Source organism: Triticum aestivum, chromosome 5B (assembly GCF_018294505.1).
Source record: "Triticum aestivum cultivar Chinese Spring chromosome 5B, IWGSC CS RefSeq v2.1, whole genome shotgun sequence".
Taxonomy (NCBI): domain Eukaryota; kingdom Viridiplantae; phylum Streptophyta; class Magnoliopsida; order Poales; family Poaceae; genus Triticum; species Triticum aestivum.
The window spans coordinates 120,507,727-120,516,088 of NC_057807.1; the positions used below are offsets into that span (position 1 = coordinate 120,507,727).

Sequence of the window (8,362 nt, forward strand, 5' to 3'; positions counted from 1 at the left end):
CTCTCGTTCGCTTGGCTCCTTCCCTCACAATTGGTGCCCAGGCATCGCCATCGCCATGGATGTGCTGCAGAACACGGACGCCTGCTTCTCCCCCGGGAGGGCCATGTTGCCTCAGGTGCACCCGAGGGGAGGGGGAGGCGGGTGGAGCGCCTGCATCAGCGTGTCGTGAAACCCCTGCATGATTTTGAACATCTCAGGCAAAAGAAGATGATTGGGTTTCCGTGGTTAGGGCTGCTGTCGTCGTGCTTCATCAGCATCGTCATTGCAGGATTCATTTTCTACAAGTACTGTCTTGGGAGTAAGGAAGCAGAGATACCTCTTCAATCCCAAAACTTATATTGTTCCAGGAATTACCATGAGAAGCAAGCACTGAATCTTTCTTGGCTATCAATAAAATCTGTTGCGGCAGTACATGGCTTCTGAAGTGACGAGTAACAGTAATCATGCCAGGTTAATCCAAGCTCAGTCCGTTGGTATGCCCCATGGCTGGATTTGCTTGCTTTGCTGTGTACTGGAGGTGCTCAATGAAATCCGTCAGTTTGCTCTTGGTCTTGGAGGATTACGGAAGAGGATATGTAGATCCTTCCAATCCCTAGCAATGTACTAGAAGTTATAAATGGTGGTCAGTATCAGGTATCATTTTTTTTCTGAATCTAGGCAATCAAATATATCCTCTTGTATATATCCAATAAAATTGACAGAGGAAGGCTTAGCTGCTAACCGTTAGGTGAAGTAAGGTTTGTTTCCTATCTTATGTAGTTTGTCGAAAAGAAAGGGCTTTCACCACCATGAGTGTTCCACAAAAATTAGACTTCATGCTTGGTAATACATGAAGCTACAGTCTTTATAGATATCCTTTATAGATCAAGGATATACATTATCATCTGCATTCATCTGGTGTTTTTTTATGACAGATGGTTGTGGCTGAAACCAGACATCTTCACTGAGATTTAGATGGACAGGATAAGAGTGTCGAGAAAGCATTGGAATTCATATCATAAGCCTTTTTCTACAATAATGGACTAACAAAAAACAAAGAAAAACATGGACCTGAATGTCTAGACATGAAGTAATCAAATAATTCCATACCATGGCTTACTGATGCAAATATGTTGTCTACTAGGTAGTTATGCAAACATCTGTTCCACCTAGGTTCTTACTTATACACACTTGTACTTTCTGTTGTTGTAGTTAATTAAAAATGTTTGTTATTTAATTTGGTTTCTGAAGATGCTATCATTGTAGTGTTAATTAGTCTCAATCTTTTAATGTAAAATACTCTTAACTAATGGTTTGCCATATAGCCATGGAATATATATAGTTTGGTTCGGGCACCCTGAAATAAAGTAAATGTTTTCTTTGTTTGTTTTTTTCTTCCATAGCAAGGATTGAATCATTAGAACCCAAAAGGGAGTTTCATGGAATGTATATTCTATTTGCTGGGCGGGCGGCCTCACTGAATTGGTTGTCTCTGTTTTTCTGTGCCCTCCTGTGCCATTGGATTGGATGGCGTCATTGTCGCCGCAGCCACTACATGTCGGAGCTGTTGCGGGAGCACCAGAAGCTTGTCCTGTTTCACGCAGGTGCTACCAATCTACATCAAGCTGTTGGGCCACAGTGAGAGCCTCGATTCGCTCCCTCGCCGCCGTCGCCCCGTCTACCATTATTGGCCTAGATGGGAATTTGTCCTTGCTGATTTGCCATGGCATGATTGCTTATGTTTCTCTCTTGTTGATGCAAACATGCTCTGCTTGACTCTATTTTGGCCTCAAGGTGCAGGTTGTGTGTGTGTGTGTGTGTGTACCTTGATTCATATGATTCTTCGGTGACAGAAAGTTTTTCATGGAGCACCTTTTCATGCTAATGTTGGCTTCTAATGTTTGTTGTTGTACTTATGCTACCAGAGATAATGCGGGTGTCCTCCTTGCTTAAGCAACATCATGGTGGGGACCTTCAAAGGTTGCCGTCAGTGGCGAGTCCAAACCAGATGCATCATCATCTGCCGCCACCAATGCCTAATTTCTGTGGAAATGGTTTTGGCCCGTGGAACCACGATGCGCATCTAGAGGTAATTACGTTACTTATCTGACATGAGGGCGGCATATTCACTCATCCATCATATTTGATTGCATCCGCTAGTAATTAATCTTTAAAAGAACAGAGAATGATACACAAGATCCTCTCTTGGTGGTTTCAAGGTTGCATTGTACCTTTTGCATAACTTAATGGTAGAATAAATCAGGTAAAATAAATCCTGGTATTGTTTTTCTTCTTGCATAACTTATCTTATCTCCCAACAGATTTGTTGGATTGGTGTGGTTGTTAGTCTTAGTTTTAGCCGTGGCTATGAAATTTTGTTGAGAAGTAGGCAAACATAGAAGTTGTTGTTTGTTGAATGAATTTGCTTATGCATCTCTTTTATTCCTAAAACAGTTAGTCAGAAAGATGTTTCACACTGGTGTGATACTATTATTTCTACCCAAGCTCTAATATTTTTAGTGCCAAGAAAAATTGATGCACCCGAACTATGACACATCTCTCTATACTGAAATTGTGGTTGTATTGTTTGTCATCTGAAAACCACACTCAAGTACACATTATGGGACATAATGCCCAGAAAATAATCACCAGGCATGGATATCACTGTTGACCTACATAGTACAACATTGCATAATTTTCTGGTTTTCTGAAGGTACAACTCAGTATTATTTTTTATCATACATAGATAGAACAAAGGCCACAAGAGCTGATTTTGTGCACCTTGCTGCATGGGCACCCACTTGATTAAGATATTCTAAGTGTGAGCTTTTAGATTTTGAAATAACAAATTAGATTCTAATTATTAACCTGTGTTCAAATTCTAATGTTATCTAACTCTGACAGATTGTCTTTGAGAATAATTTGATGAACCACCATTTCGCTCTTCAATCTGGTTCCATGGGAAAGTAAATTACATCGCTCGAGCGGGTCAACATAGCCTACAGGTTAAGTGGATGCTATCACTTTATGACATCTTTTATTTATTCCCATTCATTCTACCATTGCTTAACTTTGTTTCATAAACTGTTGTTGCTATGTATGCAAATGCAGGATACATTTCTAGAGCTGAAATTTCAGGGCATCAAGAAGTAGTTAACTATGCTTCAAGCAAGGAAGTTATTTGGTATAACTTTTTTGAGGACTAATTTACTAGCTTAATGTTTGGAAGTTAATGAGCTGCAGATATGGCATGTGCGTACACGAAGACCTGATGCATCAAAGCTCGGTGTGGACACCTCTTCTTACATGACATGTTTGTCTACAACTTATCCGAGCTTCAATTTCCAGAATAAAACACATGTTTTTATTTATTATGGTTTCTTCTCTTAGATAACCAAACATTTTGCAGATGTTGATTTTTCATTTCCTTCCAACGCCATTAAATCCCAGTGTTTTCTAATTTGAAATGGCTCCCCTTAGTATCACTCCCCTCAGTTTTTGGAGGAACATGGTGCTATTTGGTGTTTTTGGTTGTGGAAAAAATGTCATTAGTCAGGCACTTTCTAAGGTGGTTAGCTGACTGCTCTGTTGTCATGGATGTGGGAAAATCTTTGTCTATATTTTTTCTTGGTACCATCTCTATACCGTCTATTGAGTTTGAAAATGTCTGCGGTACTCCAATTCTGAAGCTCTGGTTTATGTGGGATGTGGGGAAAGAGGAAATGAGATGTCTGATGTTCTCATATATGGATTTTCCCCAATTGACAATGACATTGCCTGACATGATGTGAACAATGGAGCCGCTTAAATTCCATGGCAAGCTCATCATGGTCGCTTTCTTACTCCAGATGGGTGGGAGGGGACAGGGAGGAAGAGGGAGCCGCCCAAGGACATGATGGTGCGGCCACTGGAAGCGCTATTCTTCCTGCCCTCGTCCTCCGAGAATGACGGGGACAACGGAGGTGGCGTCGGCCCTATCCTAACCGGGGGGGAGAAGAATGGGAAACAGGAAGAAAGATCGCGTTCATGCGTGTCGTCCATGTGTGTGTCGGTCAAGTTTTTAATGGGCCAAGCCCAAAAAATAGTGCAAAACAAATTACAAATGAAATATTATATTGCAAAAAAATTTCGTCACCATAAAAATGATTCCATTTAAAAAATATTGTTGAAATTAATAAAAAAACACCTTCTCAAAACAAAAAAAATATTCATGTTTTTCCGAACAACAAAAAATAAAATTGATTGAAAGACTATTTCATACCAAAAAGAAATACTTGGTGTAACCTTATTTTGCAATAATTGGGTTAAAAATGTGTTTCACAATTGCATGTGGAGCAAGTTATATTTAATATTTCGTCTGGTGCAACGCACGGACATTTGTACTAGTTTAACTAAAAATCCAACCAAAATTTGGAGATGTCATGTGATGTCTCTAAATCACTTTTGTGCAATAATATATTTATTTCATTGCATATTTTGAGTTTTACACCTGTTTTTCAAATCTGGTCCAGTGGGCATTTTTGCACTATAGCCTAATTAAATATCTCCTCAGAGCCTCCACCAAAATTATGGGATATCAGTGGTAACATGCCATCCAACTTTATGCAAAAACCTAGTGATGTTCTTTGGAGAAATTAAGTGTATCAACCCCTTTTTCATTCTGGACCAGACTTGTGTTTTCTATTGCAACTCTATTCATTCTTGCTCTAGTGACCTTGTACTTCCCCCTGCTTGTAGTCAACCCTGCAAAACCCCTAAGTCCAGGAGCATGCACTTTTTGGAACACTTTTGGTCCATGTAATGATGCCATTTACTCCCTGTCCAAAATTGTAGTTTTGCAAATCTTGCACTAGCAAGTTTCTCCTTTTGGCAAACTAACTTCACCACCCTCCCATACACCCACAGAGACACTGATCTGGAGAATTTGGTCACCCCAAGTACTGCTTGGATGCCCTTGGCATTTTGACAAACACCATGAGTGCATAGCCAGATTTGGCATGATTTCAAGTTTACATTGTGAACTTGAGCCCCTGACCTATCCAGCATGTCCCATGGATTTGCCCTAGCCTATAACCCCACTCTGCTAACCCTCTTGTGGTTTGGAACCCCCTAGCATGCCATAGCATTTCGTCGAGCACGTCCCGTGCATGCTCTGGGCGCGAGCAGAGCACGCGTATTGCACGTGCCGCGCCCGAGCTGACGCGTCGCGCCCCTGGTTTGCCACCGCCCTGCGGAGCCACGCCACTCACTAACCTTCTCCCCGCAACGCGCCAACCCGCCCTGGCAGCCTACAGCACCGCCGTCAGAGCCCTTGGTGGCACGCCGGCGTCCGCAGCGCGTCTCGGCCAGGTCGGTGCCGCCCAAGCTGCCAATGCTTGCCACCTGCCTCCTGGAGCAGTGCGAGCTCATCCGCAAGTGTGTCCCCTAGCGCTCATCGCCGCCGCGTCGCCCAAGCTACAGAAAGATGGTCGCCGGCGACCTTATCCGCGGTCGCCGCTGAACCGCCTCGACTCTCCTATTTAAGGAAGCCCCGAGCCCGTCCCCGCACGCAGGCAACCTCAGGCCACCTCAATGGCGCTTCCCTAGCTCGCAATCGACCCGGGGAGGTTTTCTTCCCCGTCTCCGGCAACTCCTGCCGCCGCCACTGCCCCAGCCACTCCAGCACCACCAGGGCCTCCCCCTCTCCACTCTCTCCACTAGAAGCCCTCTCTTCCTCCCGTGAACCCTTCCCCCTACTCGATTTTGATCGGGAACCACCGCAGCCCCAAAAGCACTTTGCCCCCCTAGGCCTCCTCCGCCACGAAGCTCACCGTCGGCGACTCCCTCCACCCCCGCCGACCCAACGACCACCGTGAGGACCGCCCCGGTCTTGCGGATCCATCTCGACTCTCTAGAGCCCGCGGGGAGCAGCCATTCGCCGGTGTTGATCGCCGTCGCCTCGCCTCCGTTCGGGCGAAGGAAGAGGAGGGAGGGATGGACTGGTCAAACCTGACCAATGGGCCCCCTGGACCCACTGTCAGTGACCCCGCCCCAGTCCGCGTGGGTTAAGTGGAAGCGCGTTTCCAAAATACGCCTTCGACGTGTACGTAAATATTCGAAACGTTTTCTTTTCTATTTTATTTTAAATAACAGATTTTGACTTAAACTTTGACCGGCTATAACTTCTTAAATACAACTCCAAATAGATTAATTCTTTTTCCTACCGCTCTCAAATATTGTCTAGTTTATTTTAAGATTTATTTGAAAAAATTTCAAAACAACTTTTTGTGCTGTTTTGATGTTGTGTGTTAATTCGTATATATATTTTTTTAAATAGGATTTTTGGAGAGAGGAGAAATATTTCAAGAGTTTTGAAATGCACCCTGCCTTCCCATGACCTGAAGGCAAGCATTCTGAACCCCGGCATAATATTTTTTTGTGTTCGTTGACACGTTTATAACACCACCTCATTTCGGAGAAATTGTTAGTTCATGTGATATGATCATTTGCATGAATGCATATTAGTGATTTCCATGCTGTTGGAAATGAACACACTTGTGATGATAATCATCCTCATGTGCCTTGCATGCATACCGGAAGGAATCCGGGAAAACCTCTACCTTGTGTAGGCATGAGTTTGTCGCCGGTCTCCGTCGGGACGGTTATGTCCGGTATGTCATAGTAAGGTATAATGAGCGGTGATTCTGTTGGTTGAAATATTTTTGTTATACATGTCATGCAGGGAAAAATTATAAACCTCCTGAGTCGATCGTAGATCGAGTCTTGTTCCAGCAACCCCCACACTTGTTTCGTGCTACCACTTGTCCCTGCCACGGGTAGGGTACGGTTCAGTAATTTGTCAACCCCTTTCTAGCACACACCGTACAGAGGGGCCGGGATGAGGGTACCAAGGCTATGGATTAAAGCCAGTCATCCGGTCAGGGGGCATGGGTGTTTCGGTTGTAGCCGAGGGGGTAGCTTCCCCAGTTTTGCGCGCGGTATAAATTTTGTGATCCCATGCTAATCAAGGTTGTAGCCTCCCCACTTAGAGTTTTGCTTAACAGTGTCGTGGGTGATTCCAGACACCGGTAAGTTAAGCTGGTGTGTGCCAGTCAGGTGCGTTTTCATTTAAAAGACCGTAGACGGAATTAGTCCCGATGGACTAAAGGAATCCGTTACTTGTGGGTAAAGAGTACACCCTCTGCAGAGATTAAAACCTATTCGAATAGCCGTGTCCATGGTTAAGGATTACAGTCTGGGATGGGTCAAGTGTCGGTCTTAGTGTCGTTCTTCGGAGGTGAAACTGTTAAATCAGAACTGGCATTACGACTTGTGACATGTGATAATTATGATTATTATTTTTGTTGTGGACTAACCCGTGATATTATTGGTATTATCGAATATCCCTGGGACGGTTCTACCTCCTGGATATTCACTGTGATTCTTTTAAAGCCCTTTATGTGGTATCGCTAAGACGCCCGACTATGGCATTTCTTTTAAAGCCCTTTATGTGGTGTTGCTAAGACGCCCGACTGCGGCATTTCTTTTAAAGCCCTTTATGTGGTGTCGCTAAGACACCCGACTGTGGCATTTCTTTTAAAGCCCTTTATGTGGTGTCGCTAAGATGCTCGACTGCGGCATTTCTTTTAAAGCCCTTTTATGTGGTGTCGCTAAGACGCCCGACTGCGGCATTTCTTTTAAAGCCCTTTATGTGGTGTCGCTAAGACGCCCGACTGCGGCATTTCTTTTAAAACCCTTTATGCGGTGTCGCTAAGACGCCCGACTGCGGCATTTCTTTTAAAGCCCTTTATGTGGTGTCACTAAGACGCCCGACTGCAGCATGTTTGTTATTTATTTCATAATTTTAATACTACTATGTTATTGCATATTCATAAATAACATGCTTGCGTGCATCAGAATTTTTATTATCTTTCGTGACTGACGTCATGAGCATAAAATATTTTCAGCATATCATGGTTATATTATACTTGTGTTCATAATGTTTGCGAGTACATTCAAAGTACTCACTGGCTTGTCCCTGGCTATTGTCTTGGCCAGATTTCTTGCGCGGAGAGGAGCGACCGTGTTGACAGCCCCGGAACCTAAGCAACGGTGATAGCAGCCTCGCGAAGATAGGAGTTAACCTGGTCAGCTGTTCCTGTGGGAATTGGAGTCCCATAGATACTGATGATCCACAAACCGCTTCCGCCATCAATCATTAGAAACCATCTATTGTACTCACATGCCAGAATGGTCTTGTACTACATATTTTGTATTTTGCTTGGAATTTCTGTATCAAGTTGGTGCCTCATCAGCTAACAGTTATCATGGGGCTGGTGAGCACAAGGGCCATTTTCTAGAAATTAATACCCATAGAATCGGTCCCCACAGGCTAGATGAATTA

General features: G+C 43.8%; 2 long non-coding RNA genes across 2 annotated transcripts; both read left to right on the top strand.

Moving 5' to 3' along the window:
* The first annotated feature begins 321 nt into the window (after positions 1-321).
* On the top strand, positions 322-1,917 carry LOC123115810 (uncharacterized). The gene is made up of 3 exons (XR_006456752.1): positions 322-633; positions 1,528-1,617; positions 1,905-1,917. It is a non-coding gene; the product is annotated as an uncharacterized lncRNA (long non-coding RNA).
* A 1,009-nt stretch (positions 1,918-2,926) lies between these two features.
* LOC123115811 (uncharacterized) lies at positions 2,927-3,552 on the top strand. Its single transcript, XR_006456753.1, has 2 exons — positions 2,927-3,128; positions 3,209-3,552. It is a non-coding gene; the product is annotated as an uncharacterized lncRNA (long non-coding RNA).
* The last annotated feature ends 4,810 nt before the right edge of the window (positions 3,553-8,362 follow it).